This window comes from Urocitellus parryii, chromosome 3 (assembly GCF_045843805.1).
Source record: "Urocitellus parryii isolate mUroPar1 chromosome 3, mUroPar1.hap1, whole genome shotgun sequence".
Lineage (NCBI taxonomy): Eukaryota > Metazoa > Chordata > Mammalia > Rodentia > Sciuridae > Urocitellus > Urocitellus parryii.
In genome coordinates, this window is record NC_135533.1 from 74,803,259 (window position 1) to 74,822,639 (window position 19,381).

Consider the following 19,381-nt stretch of genomic DNA (forward strand, 5'->3'; position numbering starts at 1 on the left):
TTTCATCTTTAGTTTGTGATTAACTTTAAGTTAATTTTGTTAAGGGTATAATTGTGTGCGTGTGTGTGTGTGTGTGTGTGATATGAATCTCTAGTTCATTTTATACTGTTTGTTGAAAAGACCATCAATTCTCCTTCATTTAAACTGTTTTTACACCATGTCCAGAATCAGATGACTGAACATTCATGGCTTTATTTCTGTTCTCTCTCTTTTAATTGACTCATGGTAGTAATGTATATTTATTGATTACAGTGATAATTTTATACACATATACAATATATAATGATTAATACAGAATAAGTAGCATTTCCAGCTCTTTAAACACTATTTTTGGGTGTGTTTTGAAAGCCTTCAAATTCATCTCTTATAAATTGTTTAGAAAATATATAATGAATTGTAAACTATAGTCACTCTACTGTTCTTTAGAACACTAGAACTTATTCCTCCTGCCTTAATTGTATTCTGGTACTTTTTATCCAACCTCCCTCCATATTCCCCCTCCCTCCCCTGTGCAGTCCCTAGTATCAACTATTCTACTTTCTCCTTGTGTGAAATCAAAATTTTTAGCTTCCACATATGAATGAGACCATATGATATTTGTTATTCTGTGCCTGGCTTATTTCACTTAATAACATCCTTGAGTTTCATCTATTGCCAGAAATGACAGGGTTTCATCATTTTTATGGGTGAATAATATTTCATTTATACCACATTTCTTTACATTTTCATCCATCAATGAATTCCTTAGTAGATTCACTATTTTGGTTACTGTGAATATAATGCAGTAAATACGAGGATATAGGTCTTTGATATTCTACTCAGCAAAGGAAATAATCAACAGAGTGAAGAGACAACCTGCATTATGTAAAGACTCTTCATCCAACAAAGAATTAATATCCAAATATATACCACAGTTAAAATGGTTAATAACCAAAAAGGCAAAAAAAGAAATGTTGACAAGGATACAGAGGAAAAGGAATTCCTATACACTGTTGGTTAGAAAGTAAACTAGTAGACACATCATGGAAAATAGTATGTAGGTTACTCAAAAAATTAAAACTAGAATTATCATATGATTCAGAAATCATACTTCTGGGTATATATATTCATGGGCTATGATTATTTTTTTTCAAATGATGTAGCTTTCTTTCTTTTGCCTATACCACACTATATTAATTATTGTAGCTAGAGCTACAATGTAAATGTAAACACAATGTAAATATGGTGAAGCAATGAATTCAGGTAGTGCCAGCCCTTGAGTTTATTTTTTTTTATGTAGTATCATATTGGCTAAGCTTTTTCATTTGCTTTTCTGTGTAAGTTTTAGAACCAAAATAATTTATTTGGATTTTGATTGAAATTGTGTTGAATAGATCATGAAGGGAAGATCTGACATTTTAGCAATATTGACTCCTTCTAAGAACATGGAATAATTCTTCATTTATTTTAATTTTCTTTTGTTTATTTTTTTCTGAATTTTATCATTTTCCTCAAATAAACCCTGAGCATATTTTTTTATTTCAAAATTCAGTACTTTAAAATATTTTGTTGTCTTGGAGCTAACATAAGTAGTATTATGTTTTAAATTTTTAATTTCAATAGTTAATTGATGAAATATAGAAAGTCAGTTGAATTTGTATATTAAGGTTCTGAAAATTATTATATACTCTCAATTTGTCTAGACTTCTTGAATGGTTTGTTGTACTAATTATTTGCAATTTTGCGTTAGTTAGGAATTCCAGTATGATGTTGAATAGGAATGGTGAAGGGGTGTACCATTGTATTGTTTCTATCGTTAGGGTAAAAGAATCTAGTGTTTCAACACTAAGTGTATTAGCCGTAGTTTTTTTGTAGATGTTCTTTATCAAGTTCAGCAAGTTACCCTCTGTTATTTGACTTTATTTATACTCATATTTAGAATTTTATGTAATGGTCCACAAATAGTTCACTAAATTTAGCATTGGTTTGTATGATTATACACAATGAAGTTTGCTCTTTTATAGGTAGATTGGTTTCTGCAAGAGACCATAATGATATAACTTTGAGTCAATCTGTTCAATTAGGTATTTACTTTCATAGTATGCTGTTACTTCATTTGAACATGCTTTCTTCTGGGCTAATTAATTTAAACAGATTGCAGAAGGAGCAGCTTAAGCTACAGTTAAAACTTGGAATCCACTGGAAATAAATGTACCACCCTGATGCAGATGCAGATGGTTAGGAGGCTACTAGAGTTGTGGGACTCAAAGGCAGAGGGTATTCTGTACTTTTTACTCTGCTTATCTACTAACCCAGAATCTCTTCTAAAAAAAATGTCTATTTTTATGAAACTTTATATAATACTATTTGAAAAAACTACAAAATATTACTTAATTAAAGAAGATAAAAGTAACTATGTTTATGGGTTAGAAGATTTTCTATTATTTTCTTAGTTTCATGAACTGGTAGACTTACTCAAAGTGATCTATATATTGAAGACAATCCCTATCAAAACTTTAATATCCTTGTTTGCACAAATGGAAAATCCAATCTTCACACTCAAATGGAATTGCAAGAGCCCCCCAAATAGTCAAAACAATATTGAAAAAGAAGAAAAAATTCGTACTTACACTTTCAATTTTTGAACAACAATTACATTCTTCAAGAATATATCATTAGCTGTAGTAACCACCACAAGAAAAAAAAAAACCACTATGTGAGGTGATGTGTGTTAATTGACTAGGTGTATCCATGTCGTGATGGATATATACTTTGAATGTTGAATTGTACATGATAAATACATGAAATTTTCTGTCTACTTAGAAAATAAGAAAGAAGGAAATACCACAAAGCTATAGTAATCAAAACAGTTTAAGAGTACTGAGTAGAAGACAGAGTCAGGAAGATGACAGAGTGGAACTAGGTAGCAAATCTGAATGACTCTGCAGTCCTCCAGAATCATAGCAGAATTAAAACAGCAGATCAGAAATGTGTGTGTCCAAGGGAATGCACTAACACACAGTACTAGAAAATCAGAGACTTAGAGTGACTCAGAAATTCTGGTTAGTAGAACAGAAAACAAAAAAGAATAATTTAATTCTGAACTCTGACCTGGACAGTCAGGGGTAGTTGTAATAACTTCCATAAGAAAGACTGAGTTACACCAGAACAGGAGCTGCAAAGTCACTTAATGAGGGAGAAGTGCACATCATATCTAAAATTGCAGACAGAAAACGGTGCCAGGCTCATCTTGCAGAAATCTAAGCCTTTTTCTTTAGAAGGAGCTAAATCTATACAACCTCATCCCATCTACCTAAAGAAGCAATATCATCATGAAGACGGCCTTTGAAGAGGCTGTACCAGAGGACATACAAGGATTGCTGCTAGTTGAATGTTCCCAACCCCTCCCCACCCATGGATGACAAGGGGTGTTGGGTGTAGTAGAATAGAAAGCAAATTGCTTTCCAGGAGTACAGCACCTGGGAAGCTGCAAGTGTCTCAGCATCTGGCCATAGTCGTGTAATCCCCAACATCTGTCAGAAGCCCTGGTCACTTTTGTAATCCATCAGGGACACATGACTCAGGGAGGTGGCTTGCACATGCCCACCCCCAGAGACACCTGTGGACCCTGAGCTATTGAAGACATCTGCTAACATCATGTTCTAGTGGCCAGCAGAAGTTGCAGGGTCTATAGCATGTGGCAGAGGCCTCCATGTTCCAGCAGTGTTGCATGCCCCAACAGAGACAGGAGCCACAGACTCAAGGTATGGATCATGTGCAGGTGTGGGCTCACTGACTGAATTCCCTAGTGCAGGCAGAAGCTGCATGACCCTCAGTAGCCAGGAGAAGTGCCCCATACCCAAGAGACCACCATGCCCTGCAGAGGTGATCTTCAGATGAGCACCCAACAAATGTTGGTCACTATCCAACATGCCCAGATGCAGTTCCACTGACATGTGTGTCAGCCAGAAGCAGCTGCCCTGCATCTCCCATGGGCCATACATATAGCACCACTTCAATTGAAACACCACATCTCTGCCTTAGGTCACCACAACCTGTGCACCCTTAAATTTATTCAGGTGAGCTCACACCTATTTTGACAACTCCAGAAGCACAAAGCATTTCTACAAGTGGGCATACAAGACTACATCTCCAACCAAGGAGAGACCTGGCTGCTAGTGTACAGATAATTAGGGATTATCTCCTCTGAACCACCAGAAAGCTATTAGGTATCTGAACACACTAAAGAATGGAGGAAGACATCAAGGTTTGTATTAGAGTTGGGCTAATAAGATTTTTACCTCTATACCTAGAGAAACTTAAAGCTAAAATGAGGATATGTGTGCATTTACTAAGCCTCACAAAACGATGAAATACAAATAAGAAAGGCCTAGTAAGGAGTCTCTCCATACCTTGACATAGAATAAAATAAGTCTCTCTAATGTTGGTTTTGATTTCAGAGACATAAACTTCCATATTAATTTGATAGTTTCTCCCTTATTATTTGATACTGCAATTTCTTAATACAGTTTTATGTGTTTTGTTAATGCTTTAAAGCACTTATTGGAATTATTCATTCTATCTTCTTTCCCTTGCCTGTGTTCATATTGTCTCCATTTTGTCTCTTTTACTTCTTGCATTATATTTTTTATTCTTATCCCTTCAATTATTTCTCTATTCTTTTCCCTTTTACCATTGTATGCCATATATAACTTAATAGACACTTGATTTTCTTTAATACCTACTCTCTCACCCTATTCAAGAACTTTACTTCTATTTTTTCCGCTTGAATTTGTGGAGTTGTAAAGAAGATTTCCTTTTTTGTTTGTTTTTTTTTTCTCTTTTTTTGACTCTTTTTTATTATTAGTTGTTCAAAACATTACAAAGCTCTTGACATATCATTTTTCATATATTTGATTCAAGCAGATTATGAACTCTCATTTTTACCCCGTATACATATTGTAGATTCACATCGGTTCTACATCCCCTTTTTTACATACTGCCATACTAGTGTCTGTTGTATTCTGCTACCTTCCTATCCTCTACTATCCCCCTCCCCTCCCCTCCCCTCTCCTTCCATCTTCTCTCTCTACCCCATCTACTGTAATTCATTTCTCTCTCTTGTTTTTTCCCCTTTCCCCTCACTTCCTCTTATATGTAATTTTGTAAAACAATGAGGTTCTCCTTCCTTTACCATGCAATTTTCCTTCTCTCTCTCTTTCCCTCCCCCCTCTCAACCCTGTTTAATGGTGATCTTCTTCTCATGCTCTTCCTCCCTATTCTGTTCTTAGTTGCTCTCCTTATATCAAAGATGACATTTGGCATTTGTTTTTAGGGATTGGCTAGCTTCACTAAGCATAATCTGCTCTAGTGCCATCCATTTCCCTGCAAATTCCATGATTTTGTCATTTTTTAGTGCAGAGAAATACTCCATTGTGTATAAATGCCACATTTTTTTATCCATTCATCTATTGAAGGGCATCTAGGTTGGTTCCACAGTCTAGCTATTGTGAATTGTGCTGCTATGAACATCGATGTAGCAGTATCCCTATAGTATGCTCTTTTAAGGTCTTCAGGGAATAGTCCCAGAAGGGCAATAGCTGGGTCAAATAGTGGTTCCATTCCCAGCTTTCCCAGTAATCTCCATACTGCTTTCCAAATTGGCAGCACCAATTTGCAGTCCCACCAGCAATGTATAAGTGTACCCTTTTCCCCACATCCTTGCCAGCACTTGTTGTTGTTTGACTTCACAATGGCTGCCAATCTTACTGGAGTGAGATGGTATCTTAGGGTGGTTTTGATTTGCATTTCTCTGATTGCTAGAGATGGTGAGCATTTTTCATGTACTTGTTGATTGCTTGTATGTCCTCCTCTGAGAAGTGTCTATTCAGGTCCTTGGCCCATTTGTTGATTAGGTTATTTGTTATCTTATTGCTTAATTTTTTGAGTTCTTTGTATACTCTGGATATTAGGGCTCTATCTGAAGTGTGAGGAGTAAAAATTTGTTCCCATGATGTAGGCTCCCTATTTACCTCTCTTATTGTTTCTCTTGCTGAGAAAAAACTTTTTAGTTTAAGTCCTATTTGTTAATTCTTGTTATTAACTCTTGTGCTATGGGTGTCCTATTAAGGAATTTGGAACCTGACCCCACAATATGTAGATTGGAGCCAACTTTTTCTTCTATCAGACGCAGAGTCTCTGATTTGATATCAAGCTCCTTGATCCATTTTGGGTTAACTTTTGTGCATGGCAAGAGAAGGGGATTCAGTTTCATTTTGTTGCATATGGATTTCCAGTTTTCCCAGCACCATTTGTTGAAGATGCTATCCTTCCTCCATCGCATGCTTTTATCCCCTTTATCAAATATAAGATAGTTGTAACTTTGTGGTTAGTCTCTGTGTCCTCTATTCTGTACCATTGGTCCACCCACCTGTTTTGGTACCAGTACCATGCTGTTTTTGTTACTATTGCTCTGTAGTATAATTTGAAATCTGGTATTGCTATGTCGCCTGATTCACACTTCCTGCTTAGAGTTGCTTTTGCTATTCTGGGTTATTTATTTTTCCATATGAATTTAATTATTGCTTTATCTATTTCTACAAGAAATGCCATTGCGATTTTGATTGGCATTGCATTAAACCTATAGAGAACTTTTGGTAATATCGCCATTTTGATAATGTTAGTTCTGCCTATCCATGAACAGGGTATATTTTTCCATCTTCTAAGACCTTCTTATATTTCTCTCTTTAGGGTTCTGTAGTTTTCATTGTATAAATCTTTCACCTCTTTTGTTAGGTTGATTCCCAAGTATTTTATTTAACACTTTTAAAGGTTTATTAGTATATGGTTTTATTTTGATATGGTCTAAATGGTAATTAGTATCTCCTCTCAAAGATAGAGACTAAACAGAGTGCTATCATGTTGAGTGGGAGTATTGACAATTAGAAATACACCTAACCCAGGGCACATAGTAGAGTGAAAGCAGCTCACCAAATGTCCCTTGTATAACACAAGAGAATAATCATCCTAGCAGACATGGAAAAATCAACAGAAATACAGGTATAATGACAAACAAGGAAATAAGATACTCCCCAAAGTTCACAACACTCCATCAACTGACTTTATAGACATCCAAGTGGAGGATAGGAAAGATTTAAAAAAAATTGATTGTTAAAATGATCAGTGAACTAAAAGAATATCTAAGTAATGAACTAAGGGGAAAGTACAGAATATAAAAAACATTTCAATTAAAAAATTCTGAAAAACAATCAAACAAAAATCTTGAAAATGAAATACCTCAATGAATCAAATTTAAAAATCAGTTGAAAACATCACCAATAGATAGATCAAGCAGAAGACAGAATTTTAGGCCTTGAAGAAAAACTCTATGAATATAAACACTTAGATAGCAATAAAGAAAATAAATAAGAAACTGTGATTAGAATAAACCAGAACTCTGGGACAATATTAGCAGGTCAAAGTTAATAATTATGGCCATCAAGGGAGCAATAATGTCATTGATAACCAACCTATTTAGTGAAATGAAACCACATTTTTTTCAGACCTAGGGATTTATTTGTATACTCAGCTATGGGATGCATTTACAGCCACAAATAAAAAAGATTAAAAATGATCCATGGTACAGTTCAATTAAAATGCCTAAAATTTAGAACAAGGACAGAATTCTAAAAGCCTCAAAAGAGAAAAGCGTAAGGTCACATTTGGAACTAAGTCATCAGGATAACATCAGATCTAGGTATAAACCCTAAAATCCTAAAGGACTTGGAATGATGTGGATGGGTTTCAAGCTCTGAAAGAATGTTCTAAAACCAAACAACATATTATAAACTAAAGGAATTTATGACTACTAAGTCATCAGTGCAGAAAATACTTAAAAAGAGCCTCACTTATGGAAGATAATAATAGCAAAGAACAGAAGTCAGGAAAGGATGAATCTCATTAGAAGAGTAGTTTAGCAACTGAGAATTAGAAGAAAATTAAATATTAGAAATAAATCAAAATGGCAAAAAATAATAAAAAATAATAATGAATGTAAATGGTCTTAATTCTCCAAGATATAGACTGTTGAATTGAATCAAAAAGCAAGACCCAACTATATGATGCTTACAAGAGACATAACTCACAAGCTGAATGTACAAGCATAGAAAATTAAATTCCATGAAAATACCTAAAAGCCAGTAGGTCTATCTACTCTCATATTTGACAAAGCAGTTTTCAAGCAAAAATAAATCCGAAGAGACAAAGAAGACCACTTCATACTGGTAAAAGGAACAGTCCAACAAGAAGATGCAATGATAATAAATATTAAAATTCAGGAAGTAATAACAAGAAACAATAAATGGAATGGCATTGTATTAAAAACCTCTGAACAGCAAAGGAATCAATTAAGAGTGTGCAGAAAGAGCTATCATAATGAAGATTATCTTTTCCAGTTACTCTTCTGACAGAGGAATAATATCCAGAATACAAAAAAAAAAAAAACCCACAAAACAAAAGAAAGAAAACATCAAAATAAAACACAAAAACAACAACACACTCTTATAATCCAATCAATGAATGAGCAATGAATTAAACAGTAATTTCTCAAACCAAGAAATGTAAAAGGCCAACAAACATATGAAAAAACTCTTCAACGTCTTTAGCAACCAAAGCAAACATGAGGTGGTATCTCACTCTAGTTAGAATGGTCATAATCAAGAATACAAATTACAACAAAAGCTGATGAGAATGTGGGGAAAGGGGAACACTTATACACTATTATAGGGATTGTAAATTAGTACTACCACTATGCAAATCAGTATAGAGGTCTCTCAAAACACTAGGAATGGAACCACCTTATGACCTAGCTATATTATTCCTCTTTTTTCCAAAGTATTTAGTTGCATAGTATAGTGATACATCATAGACATGAGTATCGGAGTAAAATGTACACTAGAAAAGTTATGGAATCAAACTAGATCTGCATCAGCAGATGAATGGATAATGAAAATGTACATAAACACAATGGAGTTTTATTCAGGCATATAGAACAGAAAAAGTATGTCATACTCATGGATAACTTCACATTCAATGATATAAGCCAAACTCAGAACGCAAAGCATTGCCTGTTCTCTCTCATATGTGGAAGCTAGAGAGAAAAATAAAAAATAAAAAAAGGACCTCACAGAAGTAGAAGGGAAAACTTCAGAGTAGAGAAAGGGAATAAGGGAGAGGGAGAAGAGAAGGAAAGGGAGGTACTAGAGAATGAAATTGATCAAATTATTTCAAACACATATATACATATGTCACAACAAATCCCACTATTATGCACAAATATAATGTACCAATAAAAATTAAAAATAAAGAAAAACTGGTACATGCACAGGCTACAAGTTAGTACAGTGAAGTATAATTGAGAGTCTAGACATAAACCCATAAATCTATGTCCAACTGATTTTTGTTAATGGTGCTAAGATCATTTAAAGAGGGAAAAATAGTATTCTCCAAAACTGGTATAAAGATACCTGGATATCCACATACAAAGAAAGAAAGCTGAACTTCAAACCAGATTAATTATCTAAATACAAGGGCCAAAATCATCAAATTCTTAGAAGAAAACAGAGAAGTGAGACTTTATCATCTTATACAATGGATTCATTAATATAACAATAAAACCATAAGGAACAAAATTTAAAATAACTAAATAAATTGGACTTCTTGTAATTTCATACATCAAAGATATATTCCAAAAAGTGAAAAAAGGACTTAAAGAATGTGGAAAATACTAGCAATCATATATCTGAAAAGAATGAAAAAACACAGTAAAAGTGTTAGGGACATGGGGAAATTGGAACTCAGACATTAGTCATAGTGATGTAAATTGGTTCAGCTACTGTGGAAAATAATTTGGTGGTTTTACAAAAAATGAAATGCATGATTACCACACTACCAGGCAATTTCACTTGTAGGTATATACCCCAAATAATTGAAAAGAGTTACTTAACAAATATTTGGATTCTCCAGAGAAACAGAACCAATAGAAGAGGGGATTTATTAGATTTTCTCACATCATCATAAAGGCTGAAAAGGTTCATTATGACCATCTGCAAGTTGGAGAGCCAATGCAGCCTATAGAAGCAGGACATTTCATAACAGGGACCCAGTGATGTAGTTCTGAGTCCAAGGCCAAAGCCCAAGAGTATCTCACTTTGGAGAGTCACAGCCATAAAATCAAAAAGAAAAGAAAAGAAAAGAAAAAAAAAGAAAGAAAAGACAAGAAAGCAAGAAAGAAAAATGGAAAAGAAACCAACCAACCAACTCCTGAGGTCTCATGTGCAAGAGCAAAGGAGAGAATAAGAGCTTCCCCCTTCTTCTGCTTTCCTGATCCTCTTCCTTTCATGCTATTTCATCTGGTCTCCCAAACTACTAGAGGATGCTAATCCACATTCAGGGTGGGTCTTCCCCACTCAATTTTCTGGCCCACAGTTGGTCTTTTCTGAAACGACTCTCACAGGTACACCTAGAAATATTCCACACCAATTCTCTCAGCATCTTTCAATCTAGTCAAGTTAACGCACAAATTTACCACCACAGACACAAATGTTTACAATGGCATATATTCACAATAACCCAAAGCTTAAAACAGTCCAAATGCCTATCAACAGATTAAATACCCAAAATGCATTCTATGCATACAATGGCTTATTTTTTTATAAAAACAAATTACATTCTGATACATAATACAATATAAATAAATCTTGAAAATATTCTATTAAGTGAATGAATACAGATACAAAAGTCATATATTGTATGATTGCATTCATATGAAATACTCAGAATTTCATGTTAAATCATGTAGATTCATAGACACATAAACCAGGATGATGTTTTCCATGAACTAGAGAGTAAGGGTAGTGTGAATGAGGAATAATTACTTAATGTTTTTTTCTAGGATGGTAAAATGTTTTGGAATTAGGTAGGGATAGATATTGCACAACATTGTGAATGTGAAAAATGCCACTTAATTGTTCACTCTAAACTGTATTAATTTTATGTTTATTTCAAAAATATTTTAAAAGTACTTACAATTGTGGATATTAAAAGGCAATAAATGTAGGTTAATCTTTGTAAGCCAAGATTCTGCATTGAAGAAAAATGAATGTAAGTGATCATGACATGTAGTAACTCTCTTTATCAAACCATAAATGACTCCAAGCATCAACTCAAAACCTGAAGTGTAACAGTGGTCCACTTTATGCTTTGAATATAATCCTTGCTGCTCTACAACTGCAATTTATTTTTAAAATGGACGTGTTTCTTTCTTTTCCTTTCTCCCTGCTCCTCCCTAATTTCTCCCCCTCCCTAATCTCAGGGGAAACCAGATTATTTTTTTTCCTCAAACTAGGCAAGTTATCTGTCCTTGAGTACACACCCATCATAGGAACAAGGTGATCTAGACTTTGGGAGTGGTACCAGAAGATCTCAGAAAAGACAGTCTCCCAAATTAAGAAGTGAATTACAACTCCAGACACAGAACTCTTGGAATGTGTCCTTTGAATCACCTCTTTAAAAGCCTCCTGTTCCTCCTGATGGGCAGAATCACAGTCTTTGTGACAGGAGTCTCCCCCGTGTGTTTCTACTTTGCTAGCAAAGCAATAAATCTTCTTTTTCTTTTTTCTCAAAATTGTGTCCTCATTATTGGATTGGCATCAGGCACAAGAACCAAACTTTCAGCAACAGAAGGTCTGAGCTGAATGAAAATAATTGACAGGATCTGAAACTTAGCACAACTGAATAATGGATCAAAAAAGAGAGTTCTGCTTCCAATAATGATGAGAGACCCAAGGATTTACAAGGAAAAATAAGAATCAGAAATACACTAGTCACTGAATAAACTAAAACTCAGTTTTGAATTGCCTTATTTTAAATGGATTACAATTATATATACTGCAGACTGAGGCCAGATGGTGGAGGAGTGGTGGTTACTTTTCAAACTTCTCCACGGCATGAGACCAAGAAAACACAAAAACAGCTTCTCCATGAAGTGAGTGAAAAGAAAAAACCTCACTTGGATTTAATACTGGACTCTCAGAACAGCCTAGGGACTCAGAAGTGTGGACAGAATAAAATAAAAAATAATAGAAAGAAAAACTCACCACAGGCAGTTGCCAGTGTGGATCCACTGCAGGCAAATCAGAGAGGGGGATTAAGAAAACCTGCATCTCAGATGGCACCATGGCATGTCTGGAAATGGAGAAATCAATGATCAAGGACATGGTCGAATTGATCCAGCGGGTGAGCTACAGTAAATTCTTATGTAAAAGCCACTGTATGGTAGCCTGCTGAGAGCCAAGACAGCTGCCATTTTTTCCTGCTACATTACAGGAATAGATCCAAACCCAGGCACACAGACCTGTGTAATTCTACTTGGGTCCAAAAATCTGACCTGGCAGAGGCCCACCACAAGACCCATTGTGTGACTAGATGTCACCATGGGCAAAAAGTGAAACTAAAGCAGTCAGGGGCAGAAATAAAGAATGTCCATCAAAACTCCTAAAGCACAAGAAGTAAAATCAAGAATCAATAAATTAGATGGTATCAACTAAAAAGCTCCTTAACAGCAAAGGAAATAATCAAGAATGTGAAGAGAAAGTCTATAAAATGGGAGAAAAATCAATGTCACCTGCACCTCAGATAGAGCATTAATTCCCAGGATACATAAAGAACTCAAAAAACTTAACACGAAAGGGGGAAAAATAACCCAATCAATGAATAAGCAAAGGAACTAAACAGACACTTCAAAGAAGAAATGCAAATACTCAACAAATATATGAAAAAATGTTCAAAATCTCTAGCAAATAACCAACTGTGGGACCCCGGAGATCCAGGCGGACTGATTCACGCGGCCTGCCCCGAGGCTACAGAAGGCGTGGCGCCGCAGAGAAGCGATTAATTAGCAAGCAGGGAGATAAGTGACTGCAACTTGTTGGAATCCCGCCAGCCAAGCCAGCACTGACCCCCGGGCTGAGTACGGGATTTCAGACGGGGAAGGAAGCAGTACAGTCCCATCCCCCACAATGGACACTCCACCAAGGCAATCAGCGGCCACCATCTTGGAAAGCTGAAGTATCCACCGCCACTCTCCTACAGATTGCAACAACAAAACAGGTGTGTGTCACTCAGCTCATCCCCCATACATCGGGGAATTCACATAAAATCTCTCCTAGGCTTTCCGGGGGAAGTAGTATCAGAGCCTGCATAAAGACTAGGGGAAAACTAGAGACACCTGACCTTCAACCCCGCCTCCCATCAGCAGCCAAAACGAAACCTGTCTAGCCAGCGCTGGGGGAAGGGCAAGCAGAAAAAATCAAAACAATAGAGTGCTGGGATCCCAATAGCCAACTGTGTGACCCCTGAGATCTGGGCTGACAGATTCGTGCGGCCTGCCTGAAGGCGTGGTGCCGCAGAGAAAAGATTAATTAGCAAGCAGGGAGAAAAGTGGCTGCGATTCAGTGGAATCCCGCCAGCCAAGCTTGCACTGACCCCCTGGGCTGAGTACGGGATTTCAGAGGGGGAAGAAGCAGTACAGTTCTATCCCCCAAAACAGAAACAAAACAATAGAGTGCCAGGGTTCACAATAGTCATCCTCCACACCCAACAAACGGCAGGCCCAGTGTACAGTTTGAACTGCCGAGAACCATCACTCAGGGGGAAATCTGGTCTAGCAGGAGAAACCAAGTCTAGCAGGAGAAAGCAGGGGACTAGAGGCAAGGCCCTCGCGACTGGGCCGCTGGAAACCGCAGGCCCGCCGGCGACAGTTCACCCACTGCCCGCCTAACTGGGCAGTAGGAGAACGCCCGCCCACTGGCGACCGATCACCCGCCCTCGGCCTGTGATACTGGGCGGCTGTAGACCGCCCACCTGCCACGACTGGGAGCTGAAATCAAACAGAAACAGTCCAGTCACACCCCTTCATTAGGATACCCCAGCAAGGAGCCTGGGGCCCGTCATAGCAGAGTAGTGTCGTCACTGGAGCTCTGACATTGGAATTCCTTCCCAGCGGAATCCACGTTAGCAGGCATAGTTTAACAACACAAAGGAGAGACATCAGAGAAATACAGAACCAAAACAAATCTATAGAAGAGAGCAGAATCACTACAATCAAATAGAGCTGGAAAGTAACGTGGACAACATGAGAAAACAAGGGAAAAAAGGAGTACAAACAATGCAAGACAACTTAATTCTATAGGAGGACATAGAAACATCAGAAGCAGGGATAGGGAAAGAACTCAAGGCATACCTAACTCAAATGGAAAGGAATATTAGAGAAGACATGAAACAGCAAATCCAAGCAATAAAAGTATATTTTGAAAATGAATTAAACAAACAAATTCAAATGGCAAAGAACGAGCTCTACCAGGAGATAGAGATCTTAAAAAAAATCAAACAATAATCCTAGAATTGCAGGAAACTATAAACCAAATTAAAAACTCAAATGAGAATATTACAAATAGACTTGATCAAGTAGAAGTCAGAACATCAGATAATGAAGACAAAGTTTATCAACTTGAAAAGAATATAGTCAACACAGAAAAGATGCTTAAATCCCACGAGCAATCTATTCAAGAGATATGGGATGTCATAAAAAAAAACAAATTTGAGAGTCATCGGGATAGAAGAAGGCATAGAGATTCAAACCAAAGGAATGGACAGCATATTAAATGAAATAATTGTAGAAAACTTCCCAGAGATGAAAGATGGAATGGATTGCCAAATCCTGGAAGCATACAGGACCCCAAACATTCAAAACCATAATAGACCAACTCCAAGACACATAATTATGAAGACAGCCAACGTACAGAACAAGGAGAGAATATTAAAAGCTACAAGAGAAAAGAGGCAGATTACATTCAGGGGTAAACCAATTAGGTTAATGACTGACTTCTCATCATAGGCTCTGAAAGTGAGAAGATCCTGGAACAATGTATTTCAAACGCTGAAAAATAATGGATTCCAACCAATAATACTGTATCCAGCAAAATTGAGCTTCAGATTTGACAACGAAATTAAAATCTTTCACCATAAACAAAAGCTAAAAGAATTCGCAGCAAGAAAACCAGCACTGCAAAGCATTTTGAGCAAAATACTACAAGAAGAAGAATTGTAAAATAGTGCCCAAAACTAACAGCAGGAGGTATCTCAGTAAAGGGGGAGGAAAATAACCAGAAAGTAAAACTAGCCAATCTAAAATAAATAAATAAAAAAGCATGACTGGAAGTACAAATCATATCTCAATTGTAACCTTAAATGTTAATGGCCTAAACTCACCAATCAAGAAACATAGGCTAGTAACCTGGATCAAAAAAACAAATCCAACAATACGCTGCCTTCAGGAGACTCATATGATAGGAAAAGACATACACAGGCTGAAGGTAAAAGGTTGGGAAAAATCATACCACTCACATGGCCCTTGGAAGCAAGCAGGAGTGGCCATACTCATATCGAATAAAATCAACTTCAAACCTAAGTTAATCAAGAAGGATAAAGAAGGACACTATATACTGTTAAAAGGAACCATCCACCAACAAGACATAACAATTATAAATTTGTATGCACCAAACAATGGAGCTGCAATGTTCATAAAACAGACTCTCCTCAAGTTCAAGAGTCAAACAGACCACAACACAGTAATTATGGGTGACTTCAACACACCGCTCTCGCCATTAGACAGATCCTCTAGACAAAAACTGAATAAAGAAACTATAGAACTCAACAGCACAATCAATAACCTAGACTTAACCGACATATATAGAATATATCAACCATCATCAAGTGGATACACGTTCTTCTCAGCAGCACATGGATCCTACTCAAAGATAGACCATATATTATGCCATAAGGCAACTCTTAGTAAATATAAAGGCGTGGAGATAATACCATGCACCATATCTGATCATAATGGAATGAAATTGGAAATCAATGATAAAAGAAGGAAGGAAAAATCCTACATCACATGGAAAATGAACAATATGTTATTGAATGATCAATGGGTTACAGAAGACATAAAGGAGGAGATGAAAAAATTCTTAGAGTCAAATGATAATACAGACACAACATATCGGAATCTATGGGACACAATGAAAGCAGTTTTAAGAGGGAAATTCATTTCTTGGAGTTCTTTCCTCAAAAAAAGAAAAAACCAACAAATAAATGAACTCACACTACACCTCAAAAACCTAGAAAAGGAAGAGCAAAATAACAGCAAATGTAGTAGAAGACAAGAAATAATTAAAATTAGAGCAGAAATCAACGAAATTGAAACAAAAAAAAACCATTGAAAAAATTGATAAAACTAAAAGTTGGTTCTTTGAAAAAATAAATAAGATAGACAAGGCCTTAGCCATGCTAACGAAAAGAAGAAGAGAGAGAACTCAAATTACTAACATACGGGATGAAAAAGGCAATATCACAACAGACACTACAGAAATACAGAAGATAATTAGAAAGCATTTTGAAACCCTATATTCCAATAAAATAGAAGATAGTGAAGATATCGATAAATTTCTTAAGGCATATGATTTGCCCAGATTGAGACAGGAAGACACACACAATTTAAACAGACCAATAACAAAGTAAGAAATAGAAGAAGCCATCAAAAGACTACCAACCAAGAAAAGCCCTAGACCAAATGGGTATACAGCGGAGTTCTACAAAACCTTCAAAGAAGAATTAATACCAATACTTTTCAAGCTATTTCAAGAAATAGAAAAAGAAGGAGCTCTTCCAAATTCATTCTATGAGGCTAACATCACTCTGATCCCAAACCAGACAAAGACACTTCAAAGAAAGAAAACTACAGAACAATATCTCTAATGAACTTGGATGCAAAAATTCTCAATAAAATTCTGGTGAATTGAATACAAAAACATATCAGAAAACTTGTGCACCATGATCAAGTAGGATTCATCCCTGGGATGCAAGGCTGGTTCAATATGCAGAAATCAATAAATGCTATTCACCACATCAATAGACTTAAAGACAAGAACCATATGATCATCTCGATAGATGCAGAAAAAGCATTTGACAAAGTACAGCATCCCTTTATGTTCAAAACACTAGAAAAACTAGGGATAACAGGAACTTACCTCAACATTGTAAAAGCTATATATGCTAAACCTCAGGCTAGCATCATAGTAAACGGAGAAAAACTGAAGGCATTCCCTCTAAAATCTGGAACAAGACAGGGATGCCCTCTATCACCACTTCTATTCAATTTAGTTCTCGAAGTACTAGCCAGAGCAATTAGACAGACAAAAGAAATTAAAGGCATAAAAATAGGAAAAGAAGAAATTAAATTATCGCTATTTGCGGATGACATGATAATATACTTAACAGACCCAAAAGGGTCTACAAAGAAGCTGCTAGAGTTAATAAATGAATTCAGCAAAGTGGCTGGCTATAAAATCAACATGCATAAATCAAAGGCATTCCTGTATATCAGCAACAAAACCTCTGAAATGGAAATAAGGAAAACCACTCCATTCACAATATCCTCAAAGAAAATAAGATACTTGGGAATCAACCCAACAAAAGAGGTGAAAGATTTATACAATGAAAACTACAGAACTCTAAAGAGAGAGATAGAAGAAGATCTCAGAAGATTGAAAAATGTACCCTGTTCATGGATAGGCAGAACTAACATCGTCAAAATGGCGATATTACCCAAAGTTCTCTACAGGTTTAATGCAATGCCAATCAAAATCCCAATGGCATTTCTTGTAGAAATAGATAAAGCAATCATGAAATTCATATGGAAAAAAAAAGACCCAGAATAGCAAAAGCAATTCTAAGCAGGAAGTGTGAACCTGGAGGTATAGCGATACCTGAGTTCAAACTGTACTACAAAGCAATAGTAACAAAAACAGCATGGTACTGGTACCAAAACAGGCAGGTGGACCAATGGTACAGAATAGAGGACACAGAGACTAATCCACAAAGTTACAGTTATCTTATTTTTGATAAAGGGGCTAAAAACATGCAATGGAGGAAGGATAGCATCTTCAACAAATGGTGCTGGGAAAACTGGAAATCCATATGCAACAAAAAGAAATTGATTCCCTTTCTCTCGCCAGCCACAAAAGTTAACTCAAAATGGATCAAGGAGCTTGATATCAAATCAGAGACACTGCGTCTGATAGAAGGAAAAGTTGGCTATGATCTACATATTGTGGGGTTGGGCTCCAAATTCCTTAATAGGACGCCCATAGCCCAAGAGTTAATAACAAGTATAAACAAATGGGACTTACTTAAACTAAAAAGTTTTTTCTCAGCAAGAGAAACAATAAAAGAGGTAAATAGGGAGCCTACATCCTGGGAACAAATTTTTACCCCTCACACCTCAGATAGAGCCCTAATATCCAGAATGTACAAAGAACTCAAAAAATTACACAGTAAGATAACAAATAATCCAATCAACAAATGGGCCAAGGACCTGAACAGACACTTCTCAGAGGAGGACATACAATCAATCAACAAGTACATGAAAAAATGCTCACCATCTCTAGCAATCGGAGAAATACAAATCAAAACCACCCTAAGACACCATCTCACTCCAGTAACATTGGCAGCCATTATGAAGTCAAACAATAATAAGTGTTGGCGAGGATGTGGGGAAAAGGGTACACTTGTACACTGTGGGTGGGACTGCAAAATGGTGAGGCCAATTTGGAAAGCAGTATGGAGATTCCTGGGAAAGCTGGGAATGGATCCACCATTTGACCCAGCTATCGCCCTTCTCGGACTATTCCCTGAGGACCTTAAAAGAGCGCACTATAGGGATACGGCCACATCAATGATTATAGCGGCACAATTCACAATAACTAGACTGTGGAACCAACCTAGATGCCCTTCAATAGATGAATGAATAAAAAAAGTGTGGCATCTATACACAATGGAGTATTATGCAGCACTAAGAAATGACAAAATCATAGAATTTTCAGGGAAATGGATGGCATTAGAGCAGATTATGCTAAGTGAAGCTAGTCAAGCCCTAAAAAACAAACGCCAATGTCTTCTTTGATATAAAGAGAGCCACTAAGAACAGAACAGGAAGGAAGAGCATGGGGAAAAGACTAACAGTAAACAAAGACGAATGGGGGGAGAGAAAGGGAGAGAGAAGGGAAAGCACATGGAAATGGTAGGAGACCTTCAGTGATACACAAAATTATAAGAGGTTATGAGGGGCAAGGGGGAGGGGAAAAAAGGGAGAGAATTAAACAACAGCAGAGGAGGTAGAGAGGGAAGATGGGAGGGGAGGGGAGGGGAGGGGGGATAGTAGGGGATAGGAAAGGTAGCAGAATACAACAGTCACTAATATGCCATTATGTAAAAATGTGAGTAAGTA